This window comes from Melospiza melodia, chromosome 22 (assembly GCF_035770615.1).
Source record: "Melospiza melodia melodia isolate bMelMel2 chromosome 22, bMelMel2.pri, whole genome shotgun sequence".
NCBI classification, from domain to species: Eukaryota; Metazoa; Chordata; class Aves; order Passeriformes; family Passerellidae; genus Melospiza; species Melospiza melodia.
In genome coordinates, this window is record NC_086215.1 from 11287998 (window position 1) to 11302861 (window position 14864).

The following is a 14864-nucleotide window of genomic DNA, read 5'->3' on the forward strand; positions in this document are numbered from 1 at the left end:
GCACTGATGGCAGTGACAGGCTCTGATGTTCTGTTTGGCGCTCCCTGGAATTCCGTGGTGGTGCCTCATGGGGTGGGGATGCTCAGCAGTAGCTCCAAGAGCAGGATTGGGGTGGACCCCACAGGGACAGAGCCCCCAGGTGCCCAGTGCCACCAGCGTCACCCTCTGGGTCACTGGGACCCGTCAGACCACCCTGCATGGGGTTGGCCCCATCCGATGGGGGTGGGATGGGTGGTCCTGCCCCTTGCAGCCTTCACCGAGGCTGGAAAAAACCTCTGGGATCATTGATCCCATTGAGCAAATGTAGCAATCATTAAATCATTTTAAAAGAATCAATCGTTGAGTGCATCCTGTGCCCCATCCCCACCTTGTCCCCATCCCAGGCACCGAGTGCCACGTCCGGGCCTTCCTTGGGCACCTGCAGGGCTGGGTACTCCTTGGGCAGTGCCTGGCCACCCTTTCCATGGGGAAATTCCTGCTGGTGTCCAAGCTGGCCCTCCCCTCTCTCCTGACCCTGTTCCCTGGCCTGTCTCCCCTGTTGGGAGTTGTGGAGAGCATTAAAATCTTCCCTCATCCTCCTTTTCCCAGCCTTGGCATCTCCCCTGTGTTTCTCCAAGCACGTTCCTGGAGGTAATCCTGGCCCAGCTGAAGCCATTGAGGATTTTGCCACTGACTTCATCCCTGCTGTATGTATTTTTTTGTGTGTGTGTGTGTGTTACAAACTGGCTGTGTCAGTTCAGAGCTGCCCCTTTCTCAGATTGTGCTGAAATCCAGCTGATTGTTTTATGGGTATTGGCTGTTCTGCTCTTCTTATGGATTGATTGACAAAAATAGAGCCTGATAAATATTGTAAATGACTAAAATGCTTGCAAGCTGTGCATTCAGTCAGCTTTGGAGAGGCTCTTTTGCTGCAGAACCCCGTTTTCCAGGCACTTAACACCATTTTGAGAAAACGAGCTCCTGATTTCTCAATACAAATGTGATTGAGAAAAGTCAGTAATATTCAGACATGTAGATTGAATTAAAGCAGCAGGGAGAGTTTTCACTAACACGGGAAATTTTCAGGCTCTCCTTTTGTGTCTGGTTAGATAACTCAATATTTAAAAATCAACCCAAATTAGATAAATAAGCTGGAAGTCATAGTTAGCATTCGTCAGGCAACTTAGGCTGGATGTTCTGGCCCTGCCTGGCTCCACCTCTAGCTGCAGGGTTTCCCTGTTATGAACGGGTGAATTCTAATCCTTGTTGATTCCCTGCTGCAGAGAAATGGATTTGTCCGGAGTTTTCTGCCTTGAAAAGGAGCCCTGGGAGCAGGGGCAGGGGCGCCCTGGGGCGGGTGTGATGTGCCATGTGAGTTCCACCCTTCACACCTTCCTCCGACACCAAATCCTTCATTTCCGTGACACGGAGAACTTCTGACACCCCCGAAAGTGGCCCCAGGGTGTGGTTGTGACCTGAAAACCAGGGCAGTGAGGGGTGACATGAGCTGGCTCTGCTTCCCTGGCATCTCCTGGGCTCGGGATGGGAGCTGCTGGGGATCCCTGCTGGACCCACTGGGTGAATTACAGGCAAAAAATTACTTTTCATTTTTTAAACACTGCAAGGAAGGCTGAACCAGAGTAGGGAGGTGTTTTGCTCTGAACAGTGTGGCGGAAAGGAATCTTTTTATCTTCTGGGTTCCTTTGTTTCCGGAATGTTTTGCGGCACGGACTCGTAGCAAAGCAGTGTTAAGCACATTCCTGCAAATCTCTTTCTGGTAGCCTCTGGAAAAGGGTGATGCTGCCAAAATCAAATCAAATATTTAGCTCTAAACTCTTCTGTTTTTTTCTTCAAAGGATGACTCTTTATGACTATTTTTTGATTTATTTTGTTGTATTTCTTAGAAGAGCATTTGTAGTGTTCATCACAGGAGAACTGTTCCCGTTCATCACAGGAGAACTGTTCCTGTTCATCACAGAACTTCTGCTCTTCCAGGAGAAGCTGTGGCTGCCCCTGGATCCCTGGAAATGTTCAGTGCCAGGGCTTGGAGCACCCTGGGACAGTGGAAGGTGTCCCTGCCCATGGCTTTGATAGGTTTTGATGTCCCTTCCAACCCAAACCACTCCAGGATTCCGTGATTCCCTTTGTTCCCCCCTTTTCCCAATTAACCTCGTTTTAAGCTGTGATCACCAGCAGTGCCTTTTACCCTTTGCTGCCCTTCTGCAGGTTTTCCATCCCCACCTGCCTCATCCAGCCCTGCTCTTAGCACCAGGCATTAATAAAACCAAAGCAGAGGCCGGCGTGATCATCCCCTGCCTCAGCCTGCTGCAGGGAAACCCTTCCCAACAGAGGGAAAATTGCAAGTGGTTATGGAAATTATGGGGCAGGGAAGAAATAGCATTCCAGCCTGGTTTAATTTGTGAGTGGATGTCCTGGAAATAAGGTACAGCAATGCATAGCACAGGTTGTTCCAACGTGGATGTTGGGCTTGCCCTTGTGTGAGCGTGATGCTGCCTCATGATGTGGGAGCAGATATTATAACCTTGAAGAATCTTGTAGGACATAAAAGTTTTAATTAAAAATCCAGCTTGGTTGAGGGTATTTTGGTTTAGTATGAATGTCTTCATTTCTTTTGAAAAAAGAATTAAATGAAACCCTTAGTATTCCTTTTTTTTTTTCTTTTTTTTTTGATTCCTGCATATTTATTCTTGAAGTTGAAGCATTAGAAAATAATTGAGTAAAACAAAATCCACAAGGCTTCAAATTACCTCTAGCTTAATGTTTTATTTAAAAGGTTTGCTAACTGACATTCTTTATAATGAATTAGGTCACGCGGCTCCGAGGAGTGTTGTCGGTTTTCTTTTTTACATTTAAATTTGAGGCTGCTTCCCTTGAAACTTGGGCTCTGCTGCCGGAGCTGTGACTCCCTGGCTCAGGGAATCTCGCTCTAATTATTCTCAATCACACCAGTGCAAATGAATATATCCATGTTTGGAGGGTGGCAGCGGTGTTGTCATGGCAATCTCGGGAAGGTCATGAGAAACTCATGGATATTGTTCTCTGCCCCTCCTGGGAGGCTCTGCCTTCGCAGCAACTCGGGCTGTGGGGAAGGACTTTGAGGCAGGATCTCGTTGGGGTTGGCTTGGAAGGATTTGCTGGTTCCTGCTGGGGTGGTGGAGGGTTTGTGGCTCGCTGCTCGTCCTCCTCTGGGCGCCACGTCCCCGGTCAGGCTTGTTCTGGAATGTTCTGGGATCCTCCTGAACCTCAGGGGCAGCAGGAGGACCTTGGGTTGGTGATGGTTAATGGGCTGGGGTGAGCTTTGGCTTGGGTTTTGTTGGGAGAGCTTCGCTTGTATAACTTAAAACTTTAAACTTTCTTACACTTGTTGGCTTTGTAACTTAAAAAAGCCCCAAAGCCCAAATAATAACGAGCCCCAAACCCCAAATAATAACGAACCCCAAACCCCAAATAATAACAAGCCCCAAAACAACAACAAAACACCCAACTTTGTTTTTCTCTAAGGCCACATTGGGTGGAGCAACCTGGTCTAGTGGCAGGTTCCCTGTTCATGGCAGCTCTGATATTTTATAAGTGTCTGGTGTGGAATGAAAAGGGATTCGCTGAAATTACTAAATAGAATTCACTGAATTCACTAAAATTGGTGTTTTGCAAGTCTTGGTTGAGGCGATCCATGTAGTTGTGGTTTTATGGTTTTGTATTTCTAAATTCTTTTTTGCTTAAAAAAATACCAAAAGAAAACTTAACCAGAAAATAAATGCTATTGATAGAGAGCCACCAAAGCATTTTAATTTGAAATAAATCCATGTTAAAACTGTAATTATTTTGCTAACCCAAGACATGGATACATATATGTATATAAATATAAGTATATATGTATATATACATACACATCCCTACCTCTTTGAGCCTTCAGACAGCTCTAGCCCATCCCTCTGCCAGTTTTTTCTCGTGCAGATGACTTGGTCTGAAAGATCTGACATTATTTAATGATTGATACCAATACTCCACAAAAAAAACCCCCAAAACTAAAAGCAAATCTTGCACTTTGCTGTCTGCAGAGGAGCCGTGCCCGTGCCCGCAGGGTGTCGGATGAGTCTCCTGCATTATTTGTGTTATCTGCCCTTCATTGCTTCTGCTTGCTGGCTCTTTGGAGATGTTGAGCCTCTGTGATCCTGCCCTCTCACACCCAGCGTGTTCTCACGCAGCAGGGGGAGCAAACAGGTCTCCACAGGGTTTGCACCTGGCAGGTGTGCCCTGCTGGCCCATCCCTGCAGGGCCTGCCCTGCCCCTTGTCTGCTGCTTGGGCCTCGCTTTCCCTAGAGACTGGCACGCAGGGTGGGTCTGGGGGCTTTAAATTGGAATTTTGGGGTTTTCAGTTGGAATTTTGGGGTTTTCAGTTGGAATTTTGGGGTTTTCAATTGGGATTTTGGGGTTTTCAGTTGGAATTTTAGGCGGGCAGAGCTGAAGTGCAGGGGTGAGTTGGTGTTGAAGCGCTCAACGGAGCACCAAGCAGGTGGAATTTACAATTAAAGACCTGCTTGCATTTAAAAATCATTTTTCAGTTGGCCTTCTGGCTTTCTCATTGGCTGTGGGATGTCCATTTACACTTTCAGGGTTCCTGGGCTTGCCAAAAACGCTCTGAGCAATTTACCCTGGTCCGTTTTACCTTGCCCACCCAACACCTGCAGGAGTGGGCAGTGAGCTGTGAGGGTAAAAATGTGTCTGAAGAGGTTAAAAAAGGCACAGGGGAGCCTTTAACGCTGGGAAAACATTTAACTGCAGCTTCTGCAGTATTTAACAGGGCTTCAAACCCCTCTGATTATCCCTGGCGTTGGCTTTTGTCGATCCTTTGGTTGGCTAACGTGTCCCTTTCAGCTTTGGTGACAATAAAATGTGAGTAAGCAGAAAACTCGAATTTCTGAACGATGGCTCGTGGCAATTTCCTAATTTCCTGAGTGAGCACAGGCTTCTTGGAGTTTCATTCCTGTGCCAGAAAGACTATTTGCTCATACAAAGTTCTTCATTGTAATAGGAAAAAATCAATTTGATTACTTTCATGTCAGCATGCATGTCTAATGGCTTAGAAGTTATTGCAGCCATAAAATATACAGTATCATTTCTCTCTCACTCTGAAATTTGACAGGATTAATATAGTCAGCATGAAATCTTAGTCATAAAGTCGACCATAAGTGATGGTAAAATTAGCTGCTGAAATCGTCTGCTTATGGAAAGCATCTTCTGTTTTTCCTTCAGGGAAAAAATACCAAGGGGCTGCCGTGTGGATGGGAAGGAAGTGTTTGCTGTGATGGGAAGATGTCCATTTTATTTCATCTTCCTGGGTCTGTGATGTCCCCGACAGCCCCAAGTGTGGCTTCAGCACCCATTCATCCCTGCTGGTGCTGCTGGGCTTTGTGTGCAAGCCATGCCCTGCGTGGGACACAGTGCAGCTCACACAGGGCCTGCAGAGCACCATCCCTGCAGGGGCTGCGTTTTGGGCTGAAATCAGGGGTTTTTGGGGTGTGTGCATTGGTGCTGGGTGTTCCCCAGGGCGGGCTGGAGGGTGCTGCTCTGATTTATCCCGTGCAGAAGGAGCCTTGTGGTGGTTGAAAGGTGTTTGTGTTTCCTTGGCTCAGTGAGGTGAGGTGCAGGCGAGGTGGTTCCACCCATGGGATTGAGTGGATGCTCTTCTCCTGGTGCTATCTGCTGCCACCTTTTTGGTCACCCCTGTCCTGCTCACACCATCCCCTTGGGAAGTGGCTGAGCGCCTTCATGGGGCACAAAAGGGAGCTCTGAGCTGAGATTGGGAAAGTTAAAGCTGAGTTTCCCTCTGTGAGGCTGCCCTGGGAGGCACAGCAGCCCCTCCTTGCTGCTCACCCAGCTCCAGAGCTGCCCTTGGAGGTGCAGGGGAAGTGCTGGCTTAGGCAGGGGTGTGATCCTGCCCCAGCCCAGCCTCTGAGCTCCTTCTTAATGGTTTTGTGTCATGATGTCTCATTTCAGCTGCGCTGGGTGAGGTGCCCGTGCTGCTTTTTCTGCTTATGAGGCTGATTACAGAAGGAATTAGGGAGCTTGGTATCTTTAATAGCAACGAGCTGCTATCTTTAATACCAACTTTAAAATTAAACCAAGGGAACGCATCATGCTGCTGATGGACATTAATTGCCCGCTCCAGAAGGTCCCAGAACTGGGGTTTCTGGCCAGCTTGGCTTTGCAAGGGGAAATTCCTCCTGTTCCTTGAGCAAACACAAAGTTTTGCTGCTCTGGGGGGGGTCAGGGGTCCCTCCCGTTGCCTCCCCCCGGATGTTCCAGCCTGGCTGGGAGCTGTGTCCTGCTGGTCTCACAAGCCCTGCCCGCCTTGGCAGCCCCTGGTGAAAAGTTAATATCTGGTCATTGCTTTTGGCTGCATCTCCAAGGCAACTTCATTCACAGGCAGCCGTGCCTGGGTGAGTGACTCCAGCTCCTGTTACAGCCCCCAGGAGCTGTTAACCCCTTCAGTGCTGCAGGGACAGGCACAGAGCAGGTGGATGCCAGGAGCTCCCAGCCAGTCTGACCTGCTCTGTTTGCTTTCCTTCCCTTTCTCAGCGTGGAGAGAGCAAAGGGCTCGTTGCTGTCTGAGATCCTGCTCGGTGCAGGGAGGGCTCAGACTAAGTTTGTTTCTCCTGGAATTATTTTGCTTGGTTATCCTCTGGTTTGGGCAGAACGTTGCCTTTGGGATCTGCACTTACTGCGCAGTTTCACTGGGGAAAGAGGAGCTTGGCTGCTCTCTGCAACACAGGAACAAATGGAATATTGCATTTCATGCAGAACCAAGGGAGGATTTTCCCCCAAGGGGCAGGTGATGGGGTGACACCACCACGTTCCCAGGTGTGCTCAGGATCCATGAGTTCTGTGGGATGGAGGTGTGCAGGTTAAACATGGACGTGTCCTGGTCCCTCCCTGCTGTGCCTATTTCTGTGTGAGCTCTCCAGATCCACATTTGCAGCCTCCAGAGACTGCTTCAGTTCTCACCAAAAGATGTAGGAAGGAGGAAAAGGAGCCAAACTCTGGGCTTTTTGCTGTTTGTTTCTCTCACAGCGATGCAGAGAGGTGCTGTTCCAGGAGATGATGATTTGTCCTTAAAATCCTCAGCTCTGGCTGGGATGGATCCTGAAGCAGCAGCCCCAGGAAGGATCCATCTCCAGGGAGGAATGGGGCAGGAGAGGGGCAGAACAAATTCAGCTCAAACCAGCACCAAGCAAAGCTTGGCTTGAACTTGCTGAGCACTCTAAAACCATGGAATTTGGTTTGGAAGAGACCTTAAAGCCTGTCTTGTTCCATCCCTGTTCCAAGGGCAGGGACCCTTCCAGTGGCCCAGGGTGCTGGGCTGTGCCTCTTCCATTGAGATTTCAGTCCATGCTCCCACCCTGGTGCTCCTTGGAGGCCCTGGAGGGGATTTGGCAGAGGGGACAGGCAGGAAGAGCTCCCTGGGTCTCACTGGACACATCCCTGCAGCCCAGCAGGGACCAAGGTCAGGCTGGCTCGGGGGACAGCTGAGATGCACAAACCTGACAATTAAAAATGAACCCTGGTAATTTTTTAATGCATTTTGGGAGATGTGTTACGCTCAGGCAGGGAATGGGACACGCTGGGGCTCAGGATGCTGCAGTGGGACAGGGGCCTGTGGAAAAGTTCATTAGCCATGGCACAGGTGATCCCAAGGCCCTGGGGTGCAGCCTGGGTCCCCTAAAACCTGGGCAAGCTCCCTGCTCCAGGTGCTGCTCTTCCTTCCCAGGGAGCAAAACCTGCTCTTGGACTCCTATGGAGCTGCTACAACTCTCAAATTTTAATAATAGATTACCATTAGTATCAGCCTTATATAATGCACAGCTCATTATTGCTTACTCAGAATAATTTTGCAGCCTCCTTATAGAACCTTGGAACTTTATTTGCTGAGTATAAAATATGCAGAAATGCATGAATAGTTTTAAGACTTGGTACCCTAAACTAATACAGTGTGCTGCTTTTTTTTTTTCCCCTGCACCATGATTGAAGTCAAATTAACATATTTACCTTCAGTGCTCCCAGGAGTAGCATTAAAAAATTCAAGAGGTGATTCAGAATAGTCTCCGATTTACTGTGTTTAAAGCTGGATTTCATTCTCACTAAAACCATGCAAACACTTGACTCCCTTTCAGCTTTGCAGCCTCCTTGCTCCCCGTGCAGGTCCTCAGACTTACCAACAGATGGGAGCAATATTATTACCAGTGCGTTCCCAAAAGGAAGCTTTTTATTTTATTTTACTGGCTTTTGGGATGGTGGAGAAAGCAGGGGCAGAGAGTAAGGGAGGAAATGAGTTCTAACAAATGGCACAGAAGTGTGGCTGCTGTTTCAGGCTGGGATGAGCAGAAGGATGCAGTGTGGTTTCTGTCTTTCCTAGGGCGAATCACGGAGCCTGATTTTGGCTCTATGTTCCAAATTTCCCAGGAAAAAAAAAAAAAAAAGCTGTGTAATTCCAGGATAGGAAATGGAATCTGTTGCTTTATTGCTCAGTCGTTTATTCATTTTTACAAATGACACCTGTGTGCTTTGGTTTGTCCCTGCAGCTGTAGGGTGCAGCTCCTGTATCTCCAAGGATTTCAGGGGTGCAGGGATGCAAATCCTGCTCCAGAGCCCCCATCTCTTTCTTTAAAACATGGAAGTGCTGCAGGAAAACCTTTGACCTGAACACTTTTCCTGCCCCAGGGAATAAATATCCCAGGGAGAGGGTCTGTGAGAGGAGACTGGGTCTGGTCAGACCCCTGTGAGCAGTGCAAATCTGCACTAGGGAGACTGCACTGGGTTTTTTCCATGCCTGCTGCTAGATTAGGAAGTTGTTTCAGCAGATGTTGTTTCCTAAGAAAATGGGTTAATGCTTGGTGGTTAGAATGGTGTGGCAAAAAAGCTTATTTGTGTGAGGCTTTGGCTAATTGCCTTGCAAGAGTTACAGAGCGTTGCAGCAAATTTCCTGATTTCGCAATCGCCACGGTTCTGGTTTAACTGGCCAGAAAGATTTGCAAAAATACACAAATAAATGGGAATACAGAGGCAAAAATCACTGGCTGGCTTGCTGCAAAATGCTGGAGGGCCTTGTGAAGAGGTCTCGAGGTGTGAGCAAGTGGCTGAGGCTTGGGACAGAGTGGATCTCGGGGTTTTATAGAATTGCTAAATGATTTTTTTTGAAAAGGACCTTAAAGCCTCATCCTATTCCATCCCCTTTCCACTGTCCCAGGTTGCTCCAAGCCCTGTCCAGCCTGGCCTTGGACACTTCCAGGGATGGGACAGGACTGCTGCCTCAGCTCGTGGGACTGGTCCCAGCACAGTGATGGAGCTGGGAGCTGCTCTGAGCTGGGATCACAGGGAGGAGTTTCCATCTGCAGGCAGGGATTTGGTAAATTGGGCCAGGGAAATGCAAATCAAGTGTTGCTGTTTCTAAGGGCATCACCGTGAAAAGACTTTCACTGCATCAAAAAGCACCACAGCAATGAACTGGGGGGGGACCTGGGGTGCTCCAGGGAAGGGTGGCCGCTCCTGCCATCCTGTGCCATGGGTAAAAACCCTGTCTGGGGTTTGTTAGAATTCCCAGAGCCACGTGCCAGCACAGCTCTGGGCTGGGGGCTGTGGCGTGGGCCAGCTCTGCATCCCCCAGCGCTGCTTAAATCACTAATTCAGTTCTGTCTGAGCAGCAGCCTAAACCAGGAATAAATGGACTTGGCTCCATAAACTTAGCACTTAAATATTTTCCCAGGCAGGGGAAAAAAAAAAACCACCAACATTTGCTTTCCATGCAAAACATATAAATCTTGGCAAAGTTCCCAAAGTTGTGTGTTTAAGTGTTCATATCTGTGTGCTTGTAGGAGACAAGTGGTTATTCCCCAGCATAATTATTTTCCTTTTTTAAAAGGAAGCTGGAATGTTTGTGAGGAAGACATTTTAAGGCAGTGGTGGGGATGAAGGAGAGTGAGGTTGGATGGGGAAAGGAAGCACCTTCCCCTCATTCCCTCCGTGCCAGGACTAACCACAAATTCTGCTTTGACTTGTTGTGTTTTGGGGCTGTTTCTGCTTGTCTGATGAGCTGTAGTCAAACATGGATCTTGGTTTCTCTTTAATCTCACCCCAGTACAAGAGCTGTTAGTGGAGTTTATTTAAAGTTAAAGTCGTGGATGCTGCATAAAACTCAGCTCTTCCCAAAGCCCTGCAGCAGGTGGATGCTCCTTTATTTCCTGCTGACCCACTGTCATTATTCAAGCAGAGATAGATTTATTTTTGTATAAAATCCCTGCTTTTCAGGAAATCCCCAAGGAGATGCTGAGGAGACCCTTCCTTGGGGCTGGGGTGATGCACAGCTCACCCTGTCACCATCCTGTCCCCATCCTGGGGGTGCAGGTGGCACTGGGAATGGGGACAGGGGATGGAGGACAGGCTCTGTCCTGCCTGCAGGTTGGAAATTTTCCAGCCCACTGACCCTCCATGAGCCCTGAGTGCACAGAAACTGGGGAATGAACGCACTGTGAACACAACAGTGCATAGAATCTGGGGGATAAACCCACCCAAATCTCCTCTGCAGAGGGAAAAAACCCCCAAAACCATCCTGCAGCTTCTCCCCAGTGCACTCTGTGCCTTGCTGTCCTTGCAGTCCCCCGTTCCAGAGCTGGAGATGTTGAATTTATTTGTGTTCTAACACCTCTTGTGTTTCATAACAGGAATCACTCCTGGGTTTGGCCGGGAGGCAGCGGAGCTCCCTGTAATCCAGGAGTGAATCAAAGCAACTTTTTACAAAACAAGATTCTCTCTCGCTGTTGCAAAAGAGCTTTGGGGAAATCTGGTTTTTGTGGTTAAGGATCTTACTCTTGATGCACAAGGAAAATTATGTGTAGCTTTTATTTGGCCCAAAGGATTCTTACAACATTATCCGTATTTCCTTTAATTTGTGGGATTTCTAGTAAATGGGCTTAAAAATAGGTCTGGGCAAGATGCCAGGGTACATAAGAAGAGCAGAAAAGCTTTGCAGGCTGTGAGCTGCTCGCTTTCACTTCTCCCTGGGTGCAGGCTGGGGGCACGGGGCGGTTGCTCACCTTTTGGGGTTAAATTTAATGATGTCTCTGGAATCCTTTGGAACTTGATATGGCAGGGAAAAAGATCTTTTAACTCTTTCTTAGAACTAATGCAGTGTAGTTGCTGAGCTGGAATCCAGTCTGGGAAGAGGCAGGATGAGCTGCAGCACCAGGGGAGGGCAAGAACTGGGGAACCCTGGACCCATTCACTGATGGGATTTAGGGACCCTGGAAATACAAGTAGGAGCAGAATATGGCAGGAATGCGCTAATAGCAATTTTTATCCATGAATATTGAGGTGCTTTGCAGGTATAAAGTCTTCTGGTGTCTCTATGAGCTGGGGGAAGTGGGATCAGTTCATCTGTGCAGGTGCAAACACCTCACCCTGTTTGCCCCAGGGGTGCAGCCTCGGCTGATGCCACACTTTTCCCTAAAAGCTGATGAATTGGGTGTTGTTGTTTTCCCCCAAAAGCTGATGAATTGGGTGTTGTTGCTTTTCCCTAAAAGCTGATGAATTGGGTGTTGTTGTGGACCAGTCCTCCAGGGCTGTGGTGGTTGGACTCAAGTCCAGGAGCCCCTGCCAGCCCCACATCATTCCCCAGGATCCTTTCTGGGGGTGGCAGGTGCCTTTGCTGCAGCTGCCATCCAAAGGGCTGATATTTGGGATGTGTCTGGAGAGAGCACAGGGCTCACTGATGCCAAACCTTTCCCTGGCAGGGGTGGAATGGGGTCCTGAGCCTTTTCCACAGGACTGGTGTCCCATTGTGAGGCAGCTCCTGCCTCTGAGGGCTCTTCCATGTTCCAGGAGAAAGCACAGCAGAGAGGAACGGCCTGTGCTGCCTCTGCCTGCTTTTGGTACATTGTGAGCAGGAATTGTTTGTTTCCTCCTGGACACGGAGCTGCTGAGTGCCAGCACCCCAAAACTTCCCTCATTTCATTAAACCCGGAGACCGAGCAGCTCCCAGCCCCAGGGCTTTCTCCTTCCCTCTCCCAAACCCAAAGCCTTGACCTCCAGCCAGCCCAATTAGCACAAGTTCAGGTTTGAGCTGATGTTTCAAATTTGCCTCCTTTGCCTGAGATCAGCTTTCCCAGGCACCCCGGAGCAGAAGGATCCTGGTGTTCCTCCAGAGAGCAAGGTTAAATGGGCAGCTGCAGCCCAGCCCCGTGGGAAGGGCAGGGCAGGGTTTTGGGGTGGTTTTGGGGAGATGGGCTGAGTCCCTCGCCAGGGCTGGGGCTGGGATGTGTCAGCTCCTCTTTGAGAACAGACAGCGTGAGCTCCTTTGATTTTTCTTTTTAAAAATAATTGGGTTTGTGAGCATGATTGGGGAGGGGGGGGGGTGTTTAAAAATTTTTAACTGAGAGCCAGCAAATTTAATATTTTCTGTGTCTTGGCTGTGTTGTGATTTACATTTGATTTTAGGCGTAATTAGAAATGCAAGTGGAGCGCTTTGTGTTTTACCTCTGCTCCAACTATTTATGGCATGATATGCAAATGAAGCAAGCTATGAATATTAAAGATTAGAGTGTGTTACAAAGTATCACTGTCTTTAATGAGTTGGGTAATGGGCACAGGCTCTGGAACATGGAGGGATCGGCGCTGCGTGCCGGCTCGCCCGGCTCTGGTTGCATCCCAGGAGAGCCGGGCTGGGATTTAAAGGCTCTCCAGCCCCTCTCGGCTGCAGTAGGTAGGTGAGATTCCCCAGCGTTCCCATGACAAAGGAGGCTGCAGCTGAGGGCTGCTGATGGATTATTTCAGCGAGGCTCTTGCAGTTCTTGTCTAGGTCAATCCGTTCCGTCTGCGGCAGCGCCGGCGATGGATGCGAGAATATGAAAGCGCTCGCCGACCTTTCAAGGTGCTTTGCAGCCATGGGAGGGAATCTTAAACACAAATCCTGCCAAAATGGAGCTGCTGCTCCCCCGGCACTGCCACCCCAAGGCGTTCCTTCAGCTGCTCCTCCGGGGTTAGGGAATTATTTGGGGGGTTATTGACACGTCTGAAGGAGCATCTCACCCACTGGAGAGCAGAGGGTGGGAATGGGGCTCCTTGGATTAACCCCTTCTGGGGGTAGGAGTCAGGACAGCCTGCTTTGAGCTTTAAATCAGTAACTGGGTTTAATTCTAAATCAGCAACTGGTTTTAGCCCTAAATCAGTCACTGGTTTTAGCCCCGAATCAGTCACTGGTTTTAGCTTTAAATCGGTCACTGGTTTTAATTCTAAATCACTAACTGGCTTTAGCCCTAAACCAGGCACTGGTTTTAGCCCTAAATCAGTCACTGGGTTTAATTCTAAATCAGCAACTGGTTTTAATTCTAAATCAGTTACTGGTTTTAGCCCTGAATCAGTTACTGGTTTTAGCCCTAAATCGGTTACTGGTTTTAACTCTAAATCACTAACTGGCTTTAGCCCTAAACCAGGTACTGGTTTTAGCCCTAAATCAGTCACTGGTTTTGGCCCTAAATCAGTCACTGGTTTTAACTCTAAATCACTAACTAGTTTTAGCTTTCAATCACTAACTGGTTTTAGCCCTAAATCACTAACTGGTGTTAGCCCTAAGTCACTGATTTGACTTAGCTCTAAATCAGTGATCTTATCTCTAAACCAGTGACTGATGTTATCTCTAAACCAGTGGCTGGTTTTATCTCTGGAGCAGCCTGGAGAGCTGTGAAAGGGGAAGGGTGCTCTGTGTTTTGGGGTGCACACAGAGGCTCCATCCTGGGCTGCCCTGCTGGGATCCCTCTGGGATGCTGGGGGGCTGCAGGAGGGGGGAAAACCCTGCCAGCTGCAGAAAGCAATGGGTTTTATTCCAAATGGGGCTTGGGGAGGGTGGGTGGTGGGGAGGGAGAATGAAGCATGCCCCAGGGAGCGTGCTTTTCAGATTTGAGGTATTTAAATTACAAATTTTGATGAGGAAGATTGTCAGCAGTATTCAAAACAGTGCTTAAATTCTTTTGAAACACTGTCGAGCTGTGCTGTGGCAGTTGAAAAGTTTGGCACACAAGAACTTGGCCCAGAAGTTGCTGCTTGGGTTTTTTTTTTTTCCTTTAAAACTCAATTCATCTGTATTCAAGTATCCCACATGCTTAAGGAAAAATAACCCCACCAGGCTCATGCTGGTTTGAGACAGACCCTTGCCTGCAGGAGAGGCTGCAGAAGTGATTGATCTCTAATATTAGAGGCTTCTGTGTTGGTTAATCAGCATTAATAAGTATTTATACTTGGAAAGAAGAAAGGGTTTTGCAGCGTTTGTGTCTGCTCATGAAAACAACCAGCAAACTAAACTGGGGTTTGGCATTTTTTGTGTTTCACTGGATTTTGAGTCCACATGAATTACATAGACATGTTTATATTTTTGGGGGTTTGTTGGTGTGGGACCAGCTCAGGTTGTGAGCACTGGGGAGACTTTGTCACTCCAACCTCTGACCTCTCTCTGCTGCAGAGATTAAAAAAAACAGATTTTAGGGGGCTCTCCCAGCAGCTCAGAACTTGTCAGATATTGGTGGACATAGTTTAGCATATAATATATATATATAAAACCAATATATTGATCATACATCACCTATATTATAACGTTTCATATCTATAATCATCAGCAGTGCATATATAATACAATATTCCGGGCTGCAGCGTTGTCTGGGGGTGGTTTAGGGTGTGATGCAGAAATAGGCACATTCTGAAGCTTTGGGCACAGTGTGTTGCCCCCAGTGAGGGGTTTTGCTGCAGGAGGAGAGGAGGCAGAAATGAAAACTCATGTACTTAATGCTCCTGGAAATAGGGATCAGTCTGGTTTTCCCCCCAGG

The 14864-nt window shown here is 48.2% G+C and overlaps 1 protein-coding gene across 2 annotated transcripts in view; it reads left to right on the top strand.

The window, feature by feature from the left end:
- NACC2 (NACC family member 2) overlaps positions 1 to 14864 on the top strand; it is a 54823-nt gene that overhangs the window by 11912 nt on the left and 28047 nt on the right. The window contains exon 2 of one of the 2 annotated variants that reach the window (XM_063174918.1): positions 589 to 686. The exons of the other annotated variant lie outside the window; for it this stretch is intronic. The gene's annotated coding sequence lies outside the window, so the exon portion shown is untranslated. The remainder of the gene's footprint in view (positions 1 to 588; positions 687 to 14864) is intronic. 2 annotated transcript variants of the gene reach the window in all.